The 26,933-nt window shown below is 42.8% G+C and overlaps 1 long non-coding RNA gene across 1 annotated transcript; it reads right to left on the reverse strand.

Moving 5' to 3' along the window:
* Positions 1 to 1,487: 1,487 nt before the first annotated feature.
* Positions 1,488 to 25,782, reverse strand: LOC120406681. The gene is made up of 4 exons (XR_005599474.1): positions 25,608 to 25,782; positions 10,740 to 10,852; positions 3,029 to 3,119; positions 1,488 to 2,379 (listed from the first exon to the last, which is right to left on the reverse strand). It is a non-coding gene; the product is annotated as an uncharacterized LOC120406681 (long non-coding RNA).
* Positions 25,783 to 26,933: the final 1,151 nt, after the last annotated feature.

The following is a 26,933-nucleotide window of genomic DNA, read 5'->3' on the forward strand; positions in this document are numbered from 1 at the left end:
GGCAACACAAATAAAGGCAATTCAAGTGGATAGTTATTTCTCTGTACTGCAAAATACCTTTAGAGAGCCAATGGTACCAATAGCTATTTCATGGCTCTGTGTCAGTGGCATCTCTCTTATTCCCTGCTCAGATAGGTGGCTTTTGAAACCGTCTCAGTTTGTTTAAAGGTGATCTGTAAAGGGTTGTTTTGTGTTTTTGTTTTAATTAAAATTGGGGTTTTGCCCTTGCTTTGATAAATTTAAATATTTTGCTTTTATTACCCTAGAAATATCACTAACATCAGGTATGGTCTTCGTTGGAGAAGTCTCAAGGATGTTTATTGTGAGGCTTGTCACCTCAAACGAAGTGCTGAATCTTTAAAGATAACTTCATTTTCCAAAGAAGTTCATTCATCATTGAAGTTAAGTAGATGATGCTAAGCACAAACAAAGTATTTTAAGCAGTGTGAGCAAAAAACCCTTGCCATCTCAATTGGCCTGGCCTACATAGGAACTGAATTTCTAATTTAAAATAAAAAGGTAAAACTTTGCTTCATTCCCACCTGATGTGGTTCACTGTGCCCCAGATGAACTTGTTGAAGATTGCTGGCTAGATGAATACCCACTTATTGGATTTGGTTAAATACATAAAGAAAATGTAAGTAACTGATTTAAGGACTCTAAGTCACAAATTTTCAGATTTCTCAGACATTAGTTTTACTTAGTAAAACTAACAAACAACTGCTCCTTCTGTGAAAAGAGAACTGTTCACTTTTTTGTTTTATATGTTTAAAAGTTCACACTGGTGAAAGAAAAAACTTTAGAGTAAGTTTTAGTCAATGGAAAACTTCAGTCTTTTGTTTCCTAGCAACCATTAATATTAAAGACCATACTATAAGTTTTGACTTTTTTTTTATTTTTTTTACTTTGAAATGTTCCTTCCATTGGACTTAATCTCGTGTGGTTTATTTATTCTTAAATCTGCTACTTACAGGATGGGGTGCCCTATGCCATGGCACCAGCACTTTTGCAGAAGCAGTAAGACGAGGCCATGCATGGGGTGAACCAATTGTTTGTGCAGTTTGTCTGCTGTTTGGTGTGTTTTTTTTTTTTCCTGGATCTGATGCCAGATCAGAACATACTAGTTGAGACTAAGGTTTTCCAAGGCCTGGGTTTTGGACCAGCTGATATATCCCACAGGTCTAGGGAGGCAGATGAAAGCTTTCAGACAGCCTGTTGTTGAAATTCTGGAAAGCACATCACAGGGGGAATGGAAGAACGCTGCTACAATGCTATTGTTCAAATGAGGTATTTGCAGGTGGTGAACTTTTTTTCCTCCCTTATGATGACATTGTCTCATGATTTAGCTGAAATATGAATAAGGATAGGGAAGACATTCTAACATCTTCTGAGCAAGATAATGGATGCTAGGGACAGGGGAATAACTTTTTGGTTCATCTATCCCAACCAGAAGGTCCAGGAGCTGGGCACTTGCTGAATTCCTTTGGTTTGTCTTTGGTGCAGGAGGAAAGGGAGTTTTGTTCAAGGATCCATTACAAATCACACAACCCTGCTGTTGCTCTGTGGCCATCTGGAAGTGGTCTGATCTCAATGTGGAGTCCCTTGGACTAGTGTGGTATTATGCCCAAAGTGACGTTGATGTGAGGAGTATGGTACTTTCAGTTATGGATTAGTGATATGCTACTTTAATGGGAGTAGTGGAATTAAGGCAGCACCCTGTAGTGATGTGAAGGTGAGAGAGTGGGATGGATGGATGAGATCGGGTTCCTGTATGAACTGGTGGGACCTGGTGGCCCCCTAGAAGCAGGTAAATACAAACTCATTTGAGCAAGCTGGAGATGGAAGGGGAATGCTCTAGGATGGGGTAAAAGACTCAAAAGCTAAGGGAACTGACAAAACCTGCTATGGATCACAAACAGGATTGGTGGGGGGGAGGAAAGGCTGGGTTAGGTATTGTGGCTTTGTAGAATATTATTCCTGTATTGCTTTTAGTATGTATGTCCCTGGAGCCATGTGGTGTGATGGGGGCTAGTCATAGCACTATAGCCAGTGCCAGGGCTGAGCTGCAGCACATCTAAGCTTGCAAGTTCATAGCCCTGGCACCTCTGGGCTTGCTGTGTCAGTTATGAAAGTAGAAAAATTGCATGATGCGCAGCCACTCTTTCCTCACCCATAGCTGCCATTGCAGGAGAGCCCTGACATCCCTTGAGCGTGTATACAGACAGTTCCTTACGTGCTTTTTTTGACCTGGTCTCATTCTATATTATAGATATGGGAGCAACACAGTGTCCATGGCACAGTCGTTGTAGATCTCCTTCCAAATGGAGAGTAAAGTGGTGTGGGGCAGATTACGGGTTTTAGTACACACCCTGGTTAGATCTGGTGAAGCAAAGGGAGAGGGAGTTGATGCAGATAACTTTCATCTAAAGCAGTGGAGTGATTTCATTTACACAATGGCTAAGGAATGTGTATGTGCTGACATTAGCTGTTTGGGGATTTTGTGGTTTTTATGGGTCCCTTTGGACTTGATAAATTTAGTGATTAGAGCAAAAATATTTCTGCCTTCATTACTATGATGATCATTGTGATGTTACACTCCATATTCTTCATGGAAATATGATATGGATATGGCATAGCTAATATGTTTTATGCAAGATGGGTCGTGAGATATCCTTGGAAAGGTTATGATTTACTGAATGTGTTTGTCCAATTTGTATGCATGTATCATTTCTATATCGAAAGTTAGGAGTATTGGCTATGTAACACTTACAACTAGGTGTGTACTAAGGAAACACCCACCAGACAACAGGCCATCAGCCTCGGTGGACCATTAGGAAGAAACAATAAGACTTTGAAGAGACTAATCTTTCTCCTTCCTGAGACGTGTCCTGGGAACCTTGCTTTGACACTACCAGGTCACCTGACCTGGTATTAAACACCATCTTGGACTTGTAGTGATCTCTTCCCACCCCCCCCGCTCCCACACACTAGAAGGAGAGGGAGGTCAAGACTGTGAAATGGTTCCTACCTTATGTAAATTCTATTTAAGGCTGGGGAGTAAGTTGATCATGGTTCATTTCTTCACTGAATTCCCCACCCACGACGACAGCTGGAAAGATCTGAGAAACAAAGACATAGAGGGGAGGAAGAGTTGAGCCCAGTCTTGAAAAGGGATCTGGTCTGTGACTATGGTGTCTGAAGATTTAAGCCACAAGCAGGGTAGCTAACCTTCAAGAATTTCTGCAACCTACCCCAAAAGCAACATTTAGGGTGAGAAATTACTTCTTGAAACCAGTCACTTTAAGACCTTAAGATTAGTATGCGTGTTTTGTTTTATTTGCTTAGTAATCTACTTTGTTCTGTTATCCCTTATCACTTAGAATCTGCCTTTTGTAAATTGCACAAACTGGGTTTTATTATGGGGGGGGGGAAGCGGTTGCACATATCTTCCTCCACATTGAGGGAGGGGGCGAATTTATGAGCTGACATTGTCTAGATTTCTCTACAGTGCAAGACAATATTACTTTGTAAAAGCAGCAAAGACTCCTGTGGCACCTTATAGACTAACAGACATTTTGCAGCATGAGCTTTTGTGGGTGAATACCCACTTCGTCGGATGCAAGTAGTGGAAATTTCCAGGGGCAGGTATATATATGCAAGCAAGAAACAAGCTAGAGATAACGAGCTTAGTTCAATCAGGGAGGATGAGGCCCTGTTCTCGCAGTTGAGGTGTGAAAGCCAAGGGAGGAGAAACTGGTTCTGTAGTTGGCAAGCCATTCACAGTCTTTGTTTAATCCTGAGCTGATGGTGTCAAATTTGCAGATGAACTGAAGCTCAGCAGTTTCTCTTTGAAGTCTGGTCCTGAAGTTTTTTTGCTGCAGGATGGCCACCTTAAGATCTGCTATTGTGTGGCCAGGGAGGTTGAAGTGTTCTCCTACAGGATTTTGTATATTGCCATTCCTAATATCTGATTTGTGTCCATTTATCCTTTTCCATAGAGACTGTCCAGTTTGGCTGATGTACATAGCAGAGGGGCATTGCTGGCAAATTATGGGTATATTACATTGGTGGACGTGCAGGTGAATGAACCGTTGATGGTGTGGCTGATCTGGTTAGGTCCTGTGATGGTGTCGCTGGTGTAGATATGTGGGCAGAGTTGGCATCGAGGTTTGTTGCATGGATTGGTTCCTGAGCTAGAGTTACTATGGTGCGGTGTGCAGTTCCTGGTGAGAATATGCTTCAGGTTGGCAGGTTGTCTGTGGGCGAGGACTGGCCTGCCACCCAAGGCCTGTGAAAGTGTGGGATCATTGTCCAGGATGGGTTGTAGATCCCTGATGATGCGTTGGAGGGGTTTTAGCTGGGGACTGTATGTGATGGCCAGTGGAGTTCTGTTGCTTTCTTTCTTGGGTTTGTCTTGCAGTAGGAGGCTTCTGGGTACACTTCTGGCTCTGTTGATCTGTTTCCTTATTTCCTCGTGCGGGTACTGTAGTTTTGAGAATGTTTGGTGGAGATTTTGTAGGTGTTGGTCTCTGTCTGCGGGGTTAGAGCAGATGCGGTTGTACCTCAATGCTTGGCTGTAGACAATGGATCTTGTGGTGTGCCCGGGATGGAAGCTGGAGGCATGAAGGTAGGCATAGCGGTCGGTAGGCTTTTGGTATAAGGTGGTGTTAATGTGACCATCACTTATTTGCACGTGGTGTCTAGGAAGTGGACCTCCCGTGTAGATTGGTCCAGGCTGAGGTTGATGGTGGGGTGGAAGCGGTTGAAATCGTGGTGGAATTTTTCCAGAGTCTCCTTCCCATGGGTCCAGATGATGAAGATGTCATCAATGTAGCGTAGATAGAGAAGGGGCGTGAGTGGATGGGAGCTGAGGAAGCGTTGTTCCAGGTAGGCCATAAAAATATTGGCATATTGTGGGGCCATGCGGGCGCCCATAGCGGTGCCGCTGATCTGGAGATATATATTGTCATCAAATTTGAAATAGTTGTGTGTGAGGATAAAGGCACAGAGCTCAGCAACCAGTTGTGCTGTGGCATCTCAGGAACAGTATCCCTGATCAGCTTGTATTCCATCAGTGTGTGGGATGTTTGTGTAGAGAGCCTCTACATCCATGGTGGCTAGGATGGTGTTTTCTGGAAGATCACCAATGCATTGTAGTTTCCTCAGGAAATCAGTGGTGTCACGGAGATAGCTGGGAGTGCTGGTGGCAAAGGGTCTGAGTAGAGAGTCCACATATCCAGACAGTCCTTCAGTGAGAGTTCCAATGCCCGAGATGATGGGGCGTCCAGGATTTCCGGGTTTGTGGATCTTGGGTAATAGAATAACCCTGGTCGGTATTATTTTGGAATATTACTTTGGGTTTACTCCCCAAAGTGGGTGTGCACATGAGTGCTGGGTGAATGTCCGCGTTGACACCTTTCACACAGAGCTGACGTGTGTGTGTGTGCTCTAGCAAAGGCTTGAGGGCCTGGCACAGCAAAAACAGGGTGCGGAGGCTCAGGCTGGTGAAACGGGCGGGCTCAGTGAGGCCCCAGCACATCAGGTGGCATCCCAGATGGGGGAGGGTGTGTGTGTGTGTGTCCAACCCATCACACTCGTACATGTTTTCTTTCTGTTTTTGATGCACCTGTTGTAGCTAATATCTTTATTTCCAAGGCGTGTTTGGTATTTTCTGGTATTCTTTTTTGTTTTACTCCTTATTTCCACTTGCTTTCTGTGAATTTTCTCAGATATGGCTTTGGTTGTGGGTGGGGAGCAGTTTGTGGTTTTCAAGAAATAAATTCCACAGCATAACATTTCAATATCAGGAAGATTTCTTTTGTGAAATTGTTTGAATTTTTTAATTCTTAATTCATTCCATTACTCATAGTTGTTATGCCCTGGGATCACTCTAAACTCTTCTTTGTGGTTTACACCTTTCAAACATTTATAGATTACAGTTTTAGTTCATGTATAAAATGTCTAGACCCTTGCATTCTATACTTGATTTGTGACTTCAGGATAAAAGATAATTTTGGATCTTTCACATCTTCAGATAATGTGGTGCCAAAGGAGTTCAGCTAGCTGACAAATGTGCATTTCTAAATGATGATTGCCATGAGGTTGTCTATAGTGTATGTTTTGCTTTATTAGCATTCATATTTGATTTGAGATGTTAATGATTTTGTTGGATGTTAAAGGATAGCTAGCTTGAAAGCTATAGCTGGAACCTGTTTAAGATATATTTGTGTATCACTTTGTGTCTCTTGCAGTATATTGATTGCAGCCTTCAGAGATGAATAACTACATTAAGGACTGTTCCAAGACTATTAAGTTTCTAACAGAAATTGCTATAGTGCGGTGCTCTTAGGTTGGAGAGGGCATGGATTATTTCTCTTTTAATCATGCTTACTCAATAGTGCTGCTCATTGTGAGTAAAATTTGCAGAATTGGGCTCTGATTTTTTTTTTCCAGCAGTAGGAGGAATGTCTTTAAACCGATGTTTATAAATTCCATTATGTGCTTAAAAAGCTTGGAGAAAATTTCAAAATAGTGGGTAGAAAGAAGCTTTTGCTTCTATCTGTAGCGCTGCTCATGGAGCTTCTTACTACCACAGTAAGACCAATTGAAGAGCTAGCCTCCTATCCTGGGGAAATGTATGGTCCTTCAAAACTGGGTTAAAAGTAGTGACTGGCAACCTCAGAGTTGAGTGGGGCTGTCTCTGTCTCTACAACATGTACCTTCATGAGAAGTGCAAAAACTCACTGCAGCCTCATACCAGAGAGTTTTGCCTCTAAACACTTTGTAGTTCCACAACAGTACAGCAGTAGAAATGCTTTGTTGGCCCCATTCCTGGAAATGTACCTTTCCAGAGTCAGGATCTAGGTGGAGAACTCTGCTTGTGCTGGATGTGGTGCTTTAGCCTACGGATACCTCTTTTGTGCTGGCACTTGGGTCTACAGAAGCTAAACTTGCTTTCATTTTTTTTTTAAATTAAAAATGAAAGTCCTTATCTGTTTGTTTGCTTTGGAATCATGAACTGATGTAGAGATCTACAATGATAACTCTAAGAGGTGGGATTTGCCCCATTCATGTCAATGGTGCTAGCTCAGATGTCCAAAGTAGTTTTAAACAGCCACATTGTTAACTATAGCACTGCTGAAAGCATGTAAGAAAGAATAGGAAGGCTCATATTATGAAGAGCTACAAAATCTACTCTCTGCAGAGTATCTTTGGCATCACAAGTGAGTAGGCTTGGAAGATACTGCTGCAGCCTCTCCCCCCTACCCAATCAAGAGGAAGCCTAGCAGGGCAGCTGAATCCCTTGCGCCCCCCACCATCCATGGAGCTAAGCTCAAGAAGCCCAGTGAGGCATATGAGCTTTACTGAAGGCAAGCTAAGCCCAAGGAGGTCAGCGGCGCCCATCCATGTATTCAGTCCCCAGTGAAGAGGAACTGAGACCAAGGAGCCCAATTCATATTTTGGACATGTGTGCTATTGTAAGTGGCATCTTGCTGTGGGCAGAGTGTAATTTATGGTCCTATTTGGAAGGGTACCACTGCCTTTCTATCCCCCAGTCTGATCCCTGCCTAGAAGGATGAGGGCACAATAATGTAGCCTGGTACAACCAGACCTTCTTTTTGGGAGTAACTGACAAGGAACTAACTGAATTCCCACCATAAAAATCATCCACTAAAACAGCACAGAATGCCAGCACCATACATAGCAAAATTTGCATAATTTATCTTATTACACTACTGCTTACAATCTTTAAATTGTAAACAGTATTACTTCACTCATTGCCTCTGTCCTCAGCTCAAATATACAGCAGGGGAGGGATAGCTCAGTGATTTGGGTATTGGGCTGCTAAACCCAGGGTTGTGAGTTCAATCCTTGAGGGGGCCATTTAAGGATCTGGGGCAATAATCAGTACTTGGTCTTGCTAGTGAAGGCAGGGGGCTAGACTCAATGACCTTCCAAGGTCCCTTCTAGTTCTAGCAGATGGGTATATCTTCTATTATTATTAGGAGTAGTAATACACTAGAGAATGTTTGAAGTCTCATTTAGATTGTCCTCATTTTATAATATGGAAGGAAAAGCCTTATTCCTTTTCTCCATGATGTCTATTCTAGAGTTCCACATTTGGAAAGGCTATGTATGATGTGACTCAAGTTACTGTAGATTTCTATCCTCTTTCCCTACCTTTTGCACTGATCAATTCCTCTTGTCCCCTTGGAAGTGCTGCCTCTGCATGTCCCTTGCTTTTTCTCTCTTCCCCCGCCCCCCAATAGGTATTGGTGTAGAAATTAACCTTGAGTCAAAGTTTTTTGTCTTTTAGCTTTGCCTCTTATCTGGTTATTTCTGATCAGTCTTTAATTTTCTTGCTTAATTAGTGCACTTGTAATACCAGGAAAATTCACATGGACCCCTTCCCCTCTTGATAAACCAGGAACAAAGAATTAAAGTTACTAAATATGTAGTGTGTCACAGTTGTAAGTCATGTGGTTTTAATTAACTTTTAACTAATTCCCTTTATCTTGTCATAGTAATTAGGACTATCCAAGTCATGTCACATTAATGTGAAAACAGCTCTTTGGCATGGCTGGCCAAGAAACAAAGCCATTGTGATCTGTCTTGCTAAATTAAACCAGAGAGACTGATCAACTTGTACTTTGCTACCTTCTTTGATAATTTATGTTAAAAGGTGAAGAAAAGTGCTAAAGCGCCAACACACAATGGTGCTGAACATTCCTGAACTGCAGCAGCAAACAAATTGAGAGAGTTCTTCAGACCTTTTAAATTTATGCCCCAGGCATTAATGAAATGACATGTAGCAATAAAGTAGTTTTTAAGAAAATTGATAATGCTTGAACAAATCTAAACTTTATAGTTAGTATAATGGAACTGGTTCTTCAGAAGGCTATTTCCTCCCTTTTAAAAATAAGTGACTCTGTGGCCTAGGTGTAGAACCCTGATTTTTGGATGTCTGAGATACTGGGTTCAAATCCCAGGCAATGCCGGAGCACAAGGAAATAAGTGTATGAGGTCAGACTAGATCAAAAGGGTCCCTTCTGGCCTTAGTATCTAGGAATTATTCCCTACAAACTGGAAATAGAGAGGCAGGTAAAGGGTATTGTCACAACTGACTCCTGCAGACTCCAAATCTGACTATACAGATAGATACATTACATACTCACTCTTGTGAATCAAGGGTGGCTCTGTTTTTTGCAGCCCCAAGCACTGCAGTCCGGCAGGGAGGTCTGCCAGTCACGCAGGTTCGGCAGCAGTTCTGTGGGTGATCTGCCAGTCCGCGCCTTTGGCATAGTTGCTGCTGAATTGCCACCGAAACCGCAGGACTGGTGGACCTCCCGCAGAAACGCCACCAAAGGCTGCCTGACTGCCACCCCCGGCACGTGCTTGCTGTGCCGGTGCCTGGAGCTGCCCCTGTGTTTAATATACTTGGCAAAGGTTGGAAGGGAGAGGAAGCACCTGCACTCCTTCCAAGTAGCATGACCATGACCAGCTTGGGGAGGGGGGTGCCAGGGTTTTAGTGGTGTGGGGGGGTGGCACCAGGGAAGGGGCTTCAGCTTGGGGGGGTGCTGGGGCTTCAGCCCAGTGGCAGGTGTAGGGGATTAGGGCTTCAGTCTGGGATGGGGGTCAGGGCTTCAGCCTGTGGGGTGTGTATGTATGAGGGGGGGGGCTTCAGCAGGGGGTGGTGCCCAGGAAGGGGCTTCCACTCTGTGGCAGGTGCTAGGGATCAGGCTTCAGCCCCACAAGAGGGAAGGGGCTCCAGCCTCACAGCTTGAAAGGGCTGGAGGACCCCCATTGAGAAACCCTTCTTTAGGTTTCACACAGGGAGGGATGATACACACCCCTACCTCCTGCAAGCACACATTCTTATCCCTCTATCACACAGAGATACCTCTCCTCCTACTTGGCATCATGTCTTCCCATCTCTGCACCCAGCCTCAAGATACCACATGCTCACCACATACCCGTACTCACCCACCAGCCAACTGCAAACAGGAGGCGGCTGGGGCTGTGCAGATGACTGACTAACCAGCAGGGGGAGCAGAAAATGGGACAATTTGCCTTTTTTTTTTGTTTTTATTAAAGTGGGACACTTGCAAGAGGGCTTAAATAAGGGACTGTCCTGTGTTTAACAGGACAGATGGTCACCCTACTCCCAAGGATCTCTTAGCTATTGGAGTGTGTTCTTCCTAAACCATCTGGCTGCTGTGGGGGGGTAGGTCTCTTCTCCCTGCCAACCTTTGCCTTTTTTGGGACTTATCTTTGAATAGCTGCAGTGCCTATTCTGTTGCTGTCCCAAGCAGCAGCAGGGTGAGTTTCTCCAGAGTCTGGTCTGGTTTACAGCTGCTATTTAGAGCCTAGTGTGAGTAGTGACCCTGCCCAGTCTTCAATTTCACTCTGCTGCTCCTTGAGGAACATGCAGAGTAACAGGAGAGGCAAAAGTGGCTTGTTGGCAGACTCAGGATAGCACTGTTTTGTTTCCTGCCTAGAAGGGTATCTTTGCAACAGTAAGGGGTAGAAAGCTGCATTTCATTTTTAAAAGTAACCTTATTCTTCAGAAATGGAGGGCTTTGCCCCCAGCTCTTCAGAGAGTTTCCTATTAGCTGCTGGTGAGTGGCTTTGTTGAAAGCCCTGGTTAGAGGAGTTGGGTGGATAGCCTGGGAAATGAAACTGCTGCTCCATTTCCAAACAGATTTTAGAATTGTATATGAAAAGATTATAGTACTTACAAGTAGAAATAAACTTTCACATACTGGATCTTTTGCATTAGAGGCAGGGACAGGCCATCTAGTGTAGGAAATCAGATGACCATAGTAATGAGGATTTGAAGACTGTTAGGGGTCTAGGAGAAGAAGATGAAGTTAGATTTCCTTCACCCAAGACCCCACCCCTGCCCTGCCTCTTCCCACCCAGTTCCTCCACCTGCCCCAAGTGGGCCTACCTATAGCTCTGTATCCCAAATGTGTTTGTTCCTGGGGTAACACTCACTAGATAAAATCTACATTGAAGCCAGACAGCTTTGGGTTGATTGCCAGTCAAAGACCATTGAGCCTCACAATGGGCCATAGAAGAAATTCATTCCACCCAAGATGGCTCTTCCTGCAGACACCTTAGACTTCAAGTGGCCAGTGGCTGTCTGAGTCAGCAAGCCATGTAAGGACATATGATTTGCTCCTGTGACCCTGGACTCCATCTTGTGCCTGTCACTTTCCACACACAGACTGAGCTTTGTTTTGGGACAGTAAAATTCCATCCACATGGCAGAGGATATAAAAGACCCTTGAATCATCTTTATGTTGCTTCTTTCCTGCTCTGATTTTCTGGACTATGAACTTACAACTGAAAGGAGCATTCTGATCTATAGACTGAGGACCTTCCCATCTCCTGGAAGCTACCAATGACTTTACAAAAGCCAGCAGTGTATAACATCACTGCTACAGACCTGAGATAAGAAATGTTCAATGATTGTATGTATATGATCTAGTAACCATTTTAACTCAGCAAATCACTTTGAATGTTGAAGCTAGGTTTCTCTTTAGTTTAGTAAAAGAGCTGAGTGTGATATACTCTTAAAGCTGTCTTGTCAAAACATTGTTTAACCAGGCCCCATTATAGAAGCTCCTAGTACTCATTAAATGGTCTGAGCTACTTGAGCATTGGTCTACAGTATTATCGTGTGTGACTGATGAATTGGTTCAGGAAAACAATTGAGGTTCTGAACTCCATCCTTTCTCCCTGAACCAAATACAAACTCAACTCTGTTCATTGCAGAAAGATTTGTATAAGTATCCTCTTTGACATCATCCCTGCCATTAGGTCCCTACCTACCTTCTACAGACAGGAAAAAATATCTGGGAGATGAAATCTTGGAGTGGGTCATAAATGAGTTTGTTAAAGGGGTGCAAGAAACTAAAGAGCTTATAAAGTTTGACTGCTGCATCCAGCACAAAGACTGCAGACCTGCTGAGGCCATGTGAAAGGATGAAAATATCACAGAAGTTAGGGGATTACACTGCTAATTGGCAAGCTTTTAGGGATAGAGAAATAAGGTGCAAGTTGGTGGGGAGAGATAATGAGGAAGGAAGGAAGTTCTAGTTAGAATTAAAAGAATAAGATCAGTGACAGAAAGTAGAGACTTACCTGAGCTTTGATACTGGAGCATTTCTGGCTTATCTGAACCGAACACCTTTGATATTTGCCCATTGCTAATGTAGATGGCATAATAAGGAAGCTGACCTCCCAGGTGCTTCTTGAAGTCAAGTTAATTTTGTCCCACTAAGGTTTACAATATGAAGAGCTGTGGTTAGAATGCTGGCACCCAAATGAAGTAAGCAACTATACTTTGGGAGAGCTTTAAAACTACCCGGGGAGTCTTTTTATTCTGGGTTTGAATCTTCAGATTGTTGTGCTTCAATTTTTAAATGCTGAGTTGCTTTTGTAAGAAACTTCTTTTCTGTCTGCTGCCCTTGTGTTTAATCTGTGCTATGAAAGACTTTACTCAGATGCTGTGATGTGCCCATTTCCTGCAGGCGTCTAACACAAATTGAAACCTGCTGGAATAGAAGCTGTCTTTTGGGATAAATCACTGTTCAAAGTGAGCAGGAGCTCCCACAAGTGGCACCTTTCTCTCTTTTTTTTTCCCCTCCCCTCCTCGCCCCCCCACATGAGCTGGGCACTAGCCATTCTCCCCACTTCACTCAAAGAAAGAGAAACAATGGGCTAGTCTACACTTACCAGCCGGGTCGACGCGGTGAGTTCGACTTCTCGGAGTTTGAACTATCGCATCTAATCTGGACGCGATAGTTCGAACTCCGGAAGCGCCGCGGTCGACTCTGGTACTCCACCACTGCAAACGGCGGTGGCGGAGTCGACCTTGGAGCCGCGGACTTCGATTCCGCGGCATCTGGACGGGTGAGTAGTTCAAACTAGGGTACTTTGAATTCAGCTACGCTATTCACGTAGCTGAATTTGCATACCCTAGTTCGACCCCGCTTCTTAGTGTGGACCAGCCCAATGATGCAAACAAGTGAAAGAAAAATCAAGAGTTAAGGAAACAAACCTGAAAGAGAAGGGGTGGGAGGGGGGAGGAGGAAGCATTTAATGGGGATCTGATGGAATCTACTTTGCAGTGTGCCCCTCTACTTCAGACACTGCTCCCTACCTGCTCTGCTTGCTGGTATAGATCTCTGCTGTTGTGCAAATTCCAACATTTTAATATTCAGTCTGAAGAATTGGTCACCTGCTGTAATATTCTAATGTTGTTTCCATAACACACTGTCTAATAATTGCTCAGACTTCTGTTCACTAAAATAATTCCACCCAACAGGAAAAAATAACATGTCTGGAAGTAGCTGTTACGTAATAGGACTAATGGATATTCAACACTTGATTGGGATTTCATGATCTTAAACCCTCCCCCAAGAATATATTTTTCTTTGTAACATTTAAACAGTTAAATTTGCACTTCAGAGGCCTGATGTAAAGTCCAATGAAGTCAATTGGAAGACACCCATTGATGGCATTTAGGATGAGGCCCTGGGTGAATGGCATTACAGTGGAATTTAGTGTTAGAATTCATGTGCAGTCTAACATTTTACTTACTGGTGTGCATTTCTCAGCCATTCACACAGACTAGGGTATGCCCTGGAAATTCTGCGCTGGCTGTCTAAGAGGAAAACAGAGGCTGTGTTTTTCCAGTGACCATTTCTGAAATAGGTAGAACAATGCACCTTGAGCTAAATTTGGCCAGTCACTACAATGAGGAGGGGACATGCAACTTGGAGGGTAGAATACTGTGTAATTGACACTGTGCAACCCAGCCAGTCAGATGCAGAAAACCAACAATGATAAAATACTCTGTATGTGGTTAGAACAGCAGCAGCTCCAGGCACCAGCTCTCCAAATGCATGCCTGGGGCGGCAAGCCATGGGGGGGCAGCCTGCCGGTCACTGTGAGGGCAGCAGTCAGGCTGCCTTTGGCAGCTTGCCTGCGGGAGGTCCGCCGGTCCTGCGGATTCGGCGGCGGGTATGGACCTCTCGCAGGCCAGCCTGCCTGCCATGCTTGGTGCGGCAAAAAAGCTAAAGACCCCCTGGGTTAGGAGAGAAATGGCAATAATATCAATCCACTAGACATTTATTTATAATACCTAATCTTTGACCAACTCCGGTGCTATCCTGGTAAAAGCACCACCCTTAGATCTCCTGCTTACTCAGCTCAGAACAGCAGCTGTTCCAATAAGCAATTTGATGTTTAGCAGCTGAGAATTTACTCTGTCCTTCAACCAAGATTGCAAGCTCATCAAAACGTATAAAAGCATGAAGTTTCATAACTCTTTCTCCCTAATGCAATAACCATAGAAAATCTGTATGGTGCAGTCATTAGCTCTATAGTAAAATTAGTTTTGATACCTTGAGTTTTTTCATTTATTTTAAGCCACAATGCAAACCTCACTGAGACATCTAACAGGAGCTATTTTAAAAGGATACAAATTGTTTAAAATGTGAAGTGCTAACACTACACCAAAAATAGATGCTACTCAAATATGTATTATCTATAGCCTAGATTTTATATTCTGGGTTTTACCAGGTTACCACAATTTCGGAGTGGTTGGACCAGCACACACCGTGCACAAAAATAAAATATTGAAGTGGCAAATGCATCCTTATTCCTCTGTTCCCATATTCATTTGTTCAGAGAAGGCTAAGAAGGTACAATAGTTATTCTCACATTCTTAGAACATTGAAGGTGAGTAAATACATCTTCCCCCTTGACTGGAGCCTCCTCCTAGCTATTTGATTTCCTTTTCCAATTATGAAAACTTCAATGACTTTTATCAGAGCTTACATTATTTGGGCTTTTTTTTTTAAAAAAAGTCCCAGCTTCTGGAGTCATGTGATGGTAACCATTTTTTTTAAACACACTTAAGTTTCTTTTAGACCTCATTGTTGCAGAGAAAAGCTTAAAAACATGACTCATGCCTACTTGTCTAGTCCTGATCTTGGCTTCCCAACACAATTGCTCACCACTGCTGATTCCTTGCCCTAGGGGGAAAAAGTTTGGGAACCAGCACCTACTGGAATTGGGGTACACTGGGCTGCAGGCTGGGAACAGAGGGTTTCTGATAGTGGGAATAAAATGGCAAGATTTGCTCCCCCCAAAAAGTCAGTGGTGGGAGAGCCCTCCTAATGTTCCACCAAAGAATCTGTAGTGGTGATTATCCCTCTCAATCTCCTTTAGCAGACGAAGAAAACCCTTGAGAAAACTTGCCAGTTACCAGGAGTTCAACACCAAGAAAAAGCCAGTTTCACTGCTTTTTAAATAAAATATTTATTTCTCACGTGGGGAGAGAAGCTTAGAAATCACCAGAAAAACTAGTTTCACCATGAATCTCAGCTTTTTTTTTTAAAAAAAAGCAGTAATATTTCATTAGTGTGATGGATTGGTTGCCATGAAAGTGTTCTGTATTTCAGAGACTGCATGTGTATCAGGCACTGCAGTCATTTCTGTGGTGGTTACGCTCAGTCTTATTGAACACTATACATAATCTTACTCTGCACTATGACAGGTCAAAACCAAGCCATCCTTCTATCAGGCTGAAATAATGCTCTGGTGCTTTGCTCTATATAAAGCGACACTCAGTCGTCATCACTTCAGAATGTCTTCCTGGGGTAATTCTGTGAAGATGCCAAGGCTCTGGGGACTGCTGGGGTTGGGAACAGAGAAGTTGAAGAGGAGAGATTTAAGGGCTGCTGGGTTGGTGGAGATGGAGAATGGGGTTCCTCAGCTGGGAGAAGTAATGTAATTGCTGCTCCAGTGTTGGATGGGGAGCTGCTGGCGGAAGATACATACTGTAGCAGCAGCCACTTTCCCTCCTGCATAATATCTAGGAGAGCAAGATCTCCTAGTTTCCTTCCTGGTAAACAAGAGGATCAGGTCCAGCAGGGAGGGATTGGCTGGGAAACCAGCTCTGCAAGACTCTTAAACTCAAGAGTATCCTGGCAAGTACAGGCTGCCCTCATCAGCTTGGTACAAAGAACTGGAAGTCCACTCTTTGCCAGAGATGCAAAGTTACATAAGGCTATGTTTAGGGCCTGGATTCTCCTACCTGATGGAAAATTTCATAGTCCTGGAAAGTAACTGATACAAATGAGTCGGTCCTTTATGTGCTAGCTAGAAGTTTACTTCCAATTTACAGTATTGGCTAGCACAGAGTCACAAAGTTGAAATACTTATTTAACTTTGATTAGCAAGGTTTCAGAGTGGTAGCTGTTAGTCTGTATCAGAAAAAAGAACAAGGAGTACCTTAGTCTAACAAATTTATTTGAGCATAAGCTGTTGTGGGCTAAAGCCCACTTCATCAGATGCATGAAGTGGAAAATACAGTAGGAAGATCTATATGCATACACACATGGAAAAAATGGGTGTTGCCATACCAACTCTAATGAGACTAATTGATTAAGGTGGGCTATCATCAGCAGGAGGGGGGGGAACATTTGTAGTGATAATCAGGATGGCCTATTTCAAACAGTTGACAAGAAGGTGTGAGTACTCTACATGCGCTACATTGATGACATCTTCATCATCTGGACCCATGGAAAAGAAGCCCTTGAGGAATTCCACCACAATTTCAACAATTTCCATCCCACCATCAACCTCAGCCTGGACCAGTCCACACAAGAGATCCACTTCCTGGACACTAGTGTGCTAATAAGCGATGGTCACATAAACACCACCTTATACCAGAAACCTACTGACGGCTATACTTACCTACATGCCTCCAGCTTTCATCCAGACCACACCACACGATCCATTGTCTACAGCCAAGCTCTAAGATACAACCACATTTGCTTCAACCCCTCAGACAGAGACAAACACCTACAAGATCTCTCAGGGCCACTCAGAGGATTCAGGGGGTCTGGGGTCTTTGGCGGCGGGGGGGCCCCTGCTGCCAAATTGCCACCGAAGACCTGGAGCAGAAGAAGCTCCAGGGGCCCGGGCCCCACAAGAGTTTTCCGAGGCCCCCGGAGTGAGTGAAGGACCCCGCTCCAGGGGCCCCAAAAACTCTCATGGGGGGGCCCCTACGGGGCCTAGGGCAAATTGCCCCACTTGCGCCCCCCCAGGTGGCCCTGAGATCTCTATCAAGCATTCTTACAACTACAATACTCACCTGAAGTAAAGAAACAGATTGACAGAGCCAGAAGTCACCTACTACAAGACAAGCCCAATAAAGAAAGTAACGGAACGCTACTAGCTGTAACCTTCAGCCCCCAACTAAAACCTCTCCAGCGCATCATCAAGGATCTACAACCTATCCTGAAGGACGATCCCTCACTCTCTCAGATCTTGGGAGACAGACCAATCCTCGCTTACAGACAGCCCCCCAACCTGAAGCAAATATTCACCAGCAACCACACAACAAAAACACTAAACCAGGAACCTATCTTTGCAATAAAGCCCATTGTCCCCTGAATAGATATGTGGGCAGAGTTGGCACTATCATAGGACCTAATCACATCAGCCACACTATCAGAGGCTCATTCATCTGCACATCTACCAATGTGATATATGCCATCATGTGCAAGCAATGCCCCTCTGCCACGTACATTGGCCAAACTGGATAGTCTCCACAGAAAAGAATTAAATGGACACAAATCAGACATCAAGAATTATAACATTAAAAAACCAGTCAGAGAACCCTTCAACCTCCCTTGTCACTAAATTAGACTTTAAAAGTCGCAATTATTCAACAACAAAACCTTCAAAAACAGACTCCTCCAAGAAACTGCAGAACTAGAATTAATTTGCAAACTATACACCATTAAATTAGGCTTGAATAAAGACTGGGAGTGGATGAGTCATTACACAAACTAAAAACTATTTCCCCATGTTAATTTCCCCCTACTGTTACTCACACCTTCTTGTCAACTGTTTGAAATGGGCCATCCTGATTATCCCTACAATTCTCCCCCCCCCCCCGGTGATAATAGCCCACCTTAATCAATTAGTCTCATTAGAGTTGGAATGGCAACACCCATTTTTTCATATTTGGGGTGTGTGTGTGTGTATTGTATTTTCCACTGCATGCATTTGATGAAGTGGTCTTTAGCCCATGAAAACTTATGCTCAAATAAATTTGTTAGTCTCTAAGGTGCCACAAGTACTCCTGTTTTTGATTAGCAAGAAAAACATCTAGAACCATTGCTATTACAGTATTATAGCAGGACCAGCCACACATCTTATGTGACCACTTCTGTTAATCCCATTGTTAGAGTATGATTATATGTAATATGCAAAAAAATTGTTGTGCCAGGAACTCCTAGAAGCCCAAATTTTCACCTCCTTTCTGTGGAAACCACACCTCAAAGGACAGATTCATAGATAAGGCCGAAAGGGACCAATATGATCATTTAATCTGACTTCCCATCAACACAGGCCACAGGACTTCCTTGCATAGGTGCTGAAACGAGGGATGCTGGGGGTGTAGCAGCACCTCCTGCCTTGAAGTGGTTTCTGACACATACAGGATTTACAGTTTGAGTCCATGTGTCTCAGCACCACCACTATACAAATTATTCCAGCACCCCTGCTGCCTTGAATTAACTCATGTTTGAACTAGAGCATATCTTAGAAAAATATCCAACCTTGATTTTAAAATGATCAGTGATAGATTCCACCACTGTTCTTCATAAATTGGTCCATAGATGTAATTTTTTTTAAACCAATTTTTTCCCCTCTGAATTTGTGTAGCTTGAATTCCCAACCAATGGATCTTGTTATACTTGTCTTTGCTAGAATGAAGAGCCAATTATCAAATGTTTGTTTCCCCACTTGGTACTTGTAATTTGTGATCAAGTCATCCTTTAAGCTTGTCTTTAAGATAAATAAATTGAGCTCCTTGAGTAAGCAGTCATGGGATAAGAGGGAAGGTCCTCTCATGGATCAGTAAATGTTTAAGACAGAAAACAAAGGGTACTAAAAATGGTCAATTATCACAATGGAAAGTGGTAAATAGTGAGGTTCTCCAGGGATCAGTACTGGGACCTGTGCTATTCAATATATTCATAAGTGATCTGGAAAAGGGGATGAATACTGAGGTGGCAACATTAAGAGGATACAAAATTACGCAAGATAAGGTCAAAGCTGACTGAAGAGTTACTAAGGGATCTCCCGAAACTGTGTAACTGGGCAACAAAAATGATAGATGAAATTCAGTGTTGATCAGTGCAAAATAATTTATGTTGGAAAGCAATTCCAACTATACATACAAAATTATGGATCTAAATTAGCTGGTACCACTCAAGGAAGAGATCTTGGAATCATTGTGGATAATTCTCTGAAAGCTTCAGCTCAATGTCAAAGTTAACAGAATATTAAGAACCATTAGCTAATAAGAAAATATCATAATTCCTCTATAATAATCCACACTATGCCCATACCTTGACTACAACTGCACAAAATATTCACCCCTCATTTCCAAAAAGATAGATTAGAGTTGGAAAAGTAAATAGAAAGGTAATAACAATGATTAGGGGCTAAGTTCCCTGTAAGTCATGCGGCCATGCAGCAGCCCTCTTAGCACTGCACGGGCATTTGGGGAACCCATACAGGGACCTGCCAGGGGAGGGGTGCCCCTCCCCCAGCTCCCAACTTGCTGTGGCAGCCAGGACCTGCCGCAGCTGGGGTGCCCCTAATCCAGCCATGACCAGCCCAAACCCAGCCGTGGCAGCACCCCTCCCCTGGCCTGAAACCAGCCCTAGCCCAGACCTGCCCAGGGAGGGGCACCTATCCTGCAGCCCCAGCCCTGGAGCTGCTGTGGCAGGGAGAGGTACCTCTCCCCCATAGCCCAGGTGCTGCTATGGGGAGTCCTCGTTTCCCACCATAGCTCCAGAGCACCCTCCTGCACCCCAAGCCCCTCATCCCTGGCCCCACCCAAGAGCTCACACTCTCAGTCAGAGCCCTCACGCCCCTGCACCCCAAGTCTCTGCCCCAGCCTTGAGCCCCTCTCCCCCTTCCAAATTACCCCCACCACATGAATTTTGTTATGTGCACCAATATGAAGGTGATGTGTCACTAATTAGGGGTATGGAACAGTTTCATATGAGGAGACATTAAAAAGACTGGGACTGTTCCGTTTAGAAAAGAGATACGATAGAGGTTTCTAAAATCATGAATGGTGTGGAGAAGTGAGCAAGGAAGCGTTAGATACTCCTTCACATAACACAAGAACCAGGGGTCACCCACTGAAATTAATAGGCATCCTAAGATAAGGAAGGATGTCTTCACACTTTACAGTCAACATGTGGAACTTGTTGCCAGGGGCTATTGTGAATGAAACGACAGAAATATAACTGGCTTCAAAAAAGAATTAGATAAGTTCATGGCAGATGGGTCCATCAATGGCTATTAGCCAAGGTGATCAGGGAAACAATCCCATACTCTGGGTGTCTAAGCCTCTGACTGCCAGAACTGGGACTAGATGACGGGGGATGGCTTGTTCTGTTCATTCCCTCTGAAACATCTGGCACTGGCCACTATTGGGAGACAGGCTACTGGGCTAGAGGGACCACTGGTCTGACCTAGTGTGGCCACTCCGGATGTTCTTATCACTATATGGCATGTTTTCCAAACCTTTAATCATTATCGTGACTCTTCTCTCCAATTTATTAACATCCTTCTTGAATTTTTGATGCCAAAACTGGACATAGTGTTCCAACAGCCATTGCATCATTGCCAATTACAGAGGTAGGGATTTTGTCCCCCCCCCCCGCAACTGCCTGACCCTGCAAATAAATTTTGTAGGGTGAGGTGAATATGGCATGCCAAATTCTGAAGAATTTGTTGTGCTGTAGTCATGCTCTAGATAGAAATCTGGTAAGGTCAAATTAATATGCCAATTTAAACTCTTTCCCGCAGAAGAGATGGAAATTAACAATGAATGCATAAGCACAGTTCAAAAATAGTTACTGTAAAGAGTTAGCAAGTGATTTAAATAGATGACTGATACTACCTCTCTCTTTGGAGTGTGGCGGGGGGAGGGGAAATAATTTAAATGAATGCTCTTCCCAAGATCCTTTTTTTAGTCTGAATTCCTACCTTTTTTATTTTACCCAAACCCAACAACATATTCTGGCCTTCCTTATGGAATGCGGATAAGCCCAGAATCACCTTATAAAGATTGCAGCTCCCTACTAAAGCAGGTGGTTTCAGATTTCATGACTTTAATCTTTACCATCAGGCAACAATTCTTAGCCAACCAGCACAGTGGCTCATTCTCTCATGCTGTAGAGCCCTGGATTGGCTCCATGTGGATGCAAAATTTGTTGCTCCTTTACCCTTTCCCAGTGTGCTGCACTCAGACAACTATTGATTTCCTGAAGAGCAATTGCTACTGACTGACCGCCAGAAATACTTGGCATACTATGTTTCTAAATTCAGAAATCATCCCCTTCTACATATTAAGGCCTCTGTCTGGGGTAAATCAAAACTGTACATCAGGCAACTGCATCATTTGGCCAGGTTGGATAAGGAAAGGGGTTTTGACCATCAGCTAGTTTATGGGAAATGATACCTTCCGCCTTTTACAATATTGAAAGAGTTCAATCAAGAGACTGAGGAGTAGCAATGTATACAACTTAAATATGCTGTCTCCAATCAGTTTGGCCTTGATGCATGTGCTACCCTAGATCCACTTGAACTGCTTTTATTTCCTCAGTTACCCAGATTACCAAGAATTATGGGAACTCTATATGCACACCTGGCCAGCAAATTTGAATTAAACATGGATTCTCTTAAAAAAAAAAATGGGAAGAGGAACTAGGCCAATTATTGTCTGCTAACCAATGAAAATAAATTAGCCAGTGCTCTAAACTGCTCCTTGGCTCTCTGGTTAAAATTAATCCATCAGAAAATCAGACAGATGATGGATTGGACCTCTCTGTTTAAAATGGGTGCCGCTAAATCAGACAAATGTTGGTTGTGATTCAGCACGCGCTAATTTAACCCATATGCTGTAGAAATGCTCCTATACTCAATGTTTTGGATAGAATTTAATTAGAGTCAACTTTTTTCCTATCAAATAAAGTTGTGTTATAAACTAAACGTGAAATTTTAAACCTAATGAACGTTAATTGGAAGCTGAATAAATATGAAAAACTTTGGCTCAGCAGAGCACTAATAATTGTTAAAAGACTGTTACAAAAATGGAAATCCAAAAAAAGTCCAACAATTGAATACTGGAGCACAGACAATGTAAGCTTGTCCACAATGGAAAGAATTGTATACTGTAACAGGAATATCCTCCATTCAAGAGACGCTTTCCTGGAAGTATCTAAATGATACTATGAAATGCACTGGCTCCACCCTCACCTCCCCCTTTTCTCCTCTCCATTTCCTTCCATTCCCTTTCTCCCCCTCCCATCCCGAAGCTTGCTTCTGTTCTTTATTTTATTCGAATAATCATTCCCCCTCCCCATTTCCTCTGTACATAAGACAGAATAAGATTTAAAACTAGTTTGTTTGTAAACTGTGTAATACAAATTCCTGTATATTTTAAACCATATTTATAAATTGCATGTTTCAAGTATAGTTACGTTTAGGTAGGAAATGGTTAATGCAGTTTGAGATGGTTTTGTGTATTGTGTGTGTCTGTCTGTCTCTCTATATATATATATATATATATATATATATATATATATATATATATATATATATATATATATAGAGAGAGAGAGAAAGAGAGAGAGAGAGACACACACACACTCACACTCACACTCTTAAACAGGAAGAAAACAATTGCTATAAGATATAGCTACATTCCTCTTATGGAAAATGGACTCAAAGGGAAGAAACAAGAAAACCTATTCCACATTTGAGTGGAAACCTTTACAAGAAATAATCAGGGTTCAAAAAGAAAAACAACAAGGATCAATCTTTGTTTGCAGAAGATTTAACTCCCCTTTTTGTGTATCAACTAAAACTGGAAGAAATCTGACACAATTTCTAGGTTTTTAGGCTGAATTACAACCAATCTTTTCTTTAGCAACAAAGAATCCCAGCGAAGGCAGAAGAGTCTGCACCTAGTACTAGTATTCACTATTAACTACTTCAGTTAATTGACTGATTCAAAAGCCATCTTGGAAGCTGCTTATGCGAGTTTAAAAAGAAAATGTAGAATATATTTTTGCTGCCATCATAATAATTACACATAAAAATCTTTATACTAAACAGTTTGTTGTATAAGGGCAGGAAGTGCTATCAAAGAATAGCAAAATGTGTAACCAGTTACTTTTCAAGTGGACCCCAACTAGAACTGACTGCAATGCAGTACAAGAATATTTAGATGTGAGGAATGCCTTTCTGAACTTCTTGTGATGGCACTCATGGGTCCCAATCAGGATTGGGGCCCCATTTTGTTGGGTACTGTACAAACACTCAAACATGTACTCCGCACTGAAAGAGCTTGTATTCTAATTTAAAAGAGGACACAAGGAAAAAGGACTGAGCTGGTTTGAGCTATTAGTACGTTAAGCATGTCCAAATGCCCTGTGGAACTACACAGTGTATTTACCCAAGGCTAATACTGATCCATAAAGATAAAACAAAATTGCTGTGAATCACTAATATTTTCTAGATAGAGAAGCTTTGGAAGAAGACATGTTAAAGAAGGTCCACAACTTAAGACTGATTAAAGGACTGAAGTAGACTGCAAGGAAGAAAAGTATGAAAGTCCAAACTAATGCCCCAAACAGAACAGTCACCACTAAAGGTCGTACTATTAGCCTGCTAGATTGTGAAATTCTACTCACCAGGAGTCATACTTCACTGTGCAAATAGACCCATTCAAACCAGTACTTGTGTAAACAGGTACTACTCCAAGATGAGTGAGGGATAAATGAAATAAACCTGCTTTAATCAAAATTCAAACAAATCAATCTAGGAATTGGCATAATGAATACAGCCCCAAAAAAGGGGGAATCTCCACTCAGGAAATGAGTGGAGTAGACCATGGCTGGAAAATGAAATCTATCAATTCAACCAAGTAGGAAAAACTCCAAGTAACTGTGCTTGAGGGTTGCAGCTTGATTTATGAATTTTCATTAATATTTTCCAAAGTGCTTTGAAAGTTTACATGTGAGACACTGTAGAAATGTCCAAAGTATTCTTTGTATTTATTTTCAATGTTCTAAAGAGATCATCAAGTAACCTATAAGGCAAAGCGATAGAGATAAAACTAAAAAAATTGGGATTCTCTACAAAATGTAGTAATGCTAGAGGTATTTAGTTTTTAAAAAGTAAATACACTCTGAAGCAGGAAAATATGCAAAGGTAAATGTTCTCTTTAAGAAATTCCAACAGATGGATCATTATGTAGATTTCTTTTTTGCCTTAAAATAGCAGAACAGCCAGCACTCTCTTTATCATAGCTCGTGCATCCATATACATCCTGTATTGGAGAAAATGTTACTGCTCATTAGTTTCAGTAGCCTAAATGAATAGTAGTTATAGACACTGTATGGAGCCTAGAAGTGTTATTGTTGCAAAATGCCTTGGCATATACAGCTGCAGTTTTATGCTTCATGTCATAATGCAGCCAGAACACAGTACTGTGTGAAAGAAAGCTTCCACAGTTTGCTGCAGCAAGGTAAACAGTAACTGGAAAACAGTAGGGCTGACTGAATGCACCGTGGTCTCAAAAGGAATACATAGTGCTTTGAGTAGAAGGCACTGCAACCTTCCTTTAACTGTTGATCATCTGAAACAAAAGTAGTGGTTATGCTCTAAAAGATTAGTTCCTTTCAAAGGAAAGGGGAAGTCTATTTTTCTTCTAACAGCTTTAGTAGCCTTGAAGAAACTAAACTAAGAATCTTAATACAAAAGGCAAAATGGGATCTAGCCATCTGACATGACCGTTGGCATTTGGGTTATGCTGGATCAGAGTGCTGCATCTGATGGGTGCCTGTTGTGCCGACATGAAGCATGCAGGGGAATGGGTGGCCCACACTGCAAGCCCAAAGTGGGGAGAGAATTCTCAGCAGAGTGTCTTGTATCAGCTTAGGGGTAAAAGACCTGATTTAAAAAAAAAAATCTTGCTTTGGGAGTTCCATGGGCTGGGGCTGGTCTCATCATTGGTATCCTTTAGTCCTCAGGAGCAACTATAGCCCCGGGACTGAAATAACTCCTATTTTAACTTTTCTGGGAGGCAGCGAAGAGGGAGAGGTGGCTTTGTGCCTTCACTTTAACTGTAGCCAAGAAGACCCTTCTGTTCTGCTGAGGGGGAGTGCTGCTGCTAAGGGATGACTCCATAAGTGGATGACTTTACTTAACCCCCAGACACTAGTAATCTTTGGGTCCCTATGGACCATCTTCAGTCTGTTTCGGGGTGTGTGGCAAAATTGCCACACCAACTCAGTCCCTATTGTGGCCAGAAATGGCATTGCAGCAGCGGTGCCTTTGTTTCCCCTGCACAAACAAACATACTGTCCTTTGGCCTACTCTGACCATAAGAGTGACCTGGCCCTTTACAGAGTCCAGACCCTTCCAAGGCCACAGAGTCCTTTTTTCAAAGTCCACCAAAGCAGAGGGGAAAAGAGTATACAAACCCTTCAGCCTGGCTGGGCTCAGCAGGCAGTCCTCTGTGCAAGTATGCCGCTGCTACTGCTCACTGGTTCAGTCAATCCCCCAACCAGGGCTGGCACATTCCTCCCCTCAGGCTGCTTCCTAGAGATAGGGCACATTCTGCTTTCTTGCTTCAGTCCCCTCCCCAGCTGGACTCACCTGGTCTGTATAGAGACAAGCCTTCCTCACCCCCAAGCTGGGCTTTAAATCTAATTAGTTCTGGCTCACCCTCCAGGTGCACCCTGGCTAGTTAATTGGCCTTGCTTGCCAGTATAACTCTTCTGCAAACGGTGTGGGGTAAACATCCCATCATGGGTGGTTAGCCAGAGAGGAGTGACTTGCGCTATGCAGTTTCTTTATGGTTCTTCCTTGTTTGGTATATCACCCAGGAAAGAAAACAGCCTGTTTAATCAGACAGCAGGTGGATGAACTGACTGCCTAAGATGGACTGAGTGGATGAAAACAGCTGCCTCCACTGCAGTCTGCCGGTAGAAAGTCAATGACCCTCCTTGCCTATATAGCAATGAAAGCAGCAACCTACTCTGAATTTCAGTCTTTGCCTAGCTGGACTGACATATGGTTGAGTCTCTAATACCAGTTCTAGGAAAGGCCCAAGCATTGTGGCTGCTACTGAAGGGGGAGCCACTCGCCTCAAGAAAAGGAGCATTCTCTACAGTTGCATATCCAAGGATGCTCATGGAGCTTCCGTAGGGCCAGCAGTCTTGGAGACCTTGTTCAGTAGGGACAGAGTGATGTATATTTAAGATATTGTAATTGCTCCTTAGACCCTTTATACATTGAAAAATATTGGAAGGGAGAGAGATGATGTTGCGTGCAAGGATATTTAGTATTAAATACTAACGAAGGGGTGATGTGGCATTCATTAGGAAGCCTGTTTTGGCCAATTTACTTTCCAGAATGAGACTCAAAAGAAAAGAACATTCTAAAAATCTAAAATAAATGGAAAAAGTTTTAAAAAAAAAGACAGTTACATAAATATTCATGCCATTTTTCAAAATGTATGTAATTTTCTCAGAGAAGCAATTTTTGACTTTACAAAAATTCATAGTGATGAGGGCCTTTTGCAGATCACAAAACCCAGGATAAAGCACATGATAGCTGAGGACAAAGAGTTCTTAGCCAAGGGGAATCTAGCTTGGAATGAATTTCCAGAGGAGATCAAATTTAATCCAGATTCTGACCATCTTTAGGAAAGATTGTAAAATCTCCCCATTTGACAGATCTTTCTCACGGTAACTAGAATGACACTTCCCACCAACCAGTTGCACCCCTTAAATAACAATCTTAAA

Source organism: Mauremys reevesii, linkage group 5 (assembly GCF_016161935.1).
Source record: "Mauremys reevesii isolate NIE-2019 linkage group 5, ASM1616193v1, whole genome shotgun sequence".
In the NCBI taxonomy this organism is placed as follows: domain Eukaryota; kingdom Metazoa; phylum Chordata; order Testudines; family Geoemydidae; genus Mauremys; species Mauremys reevesii.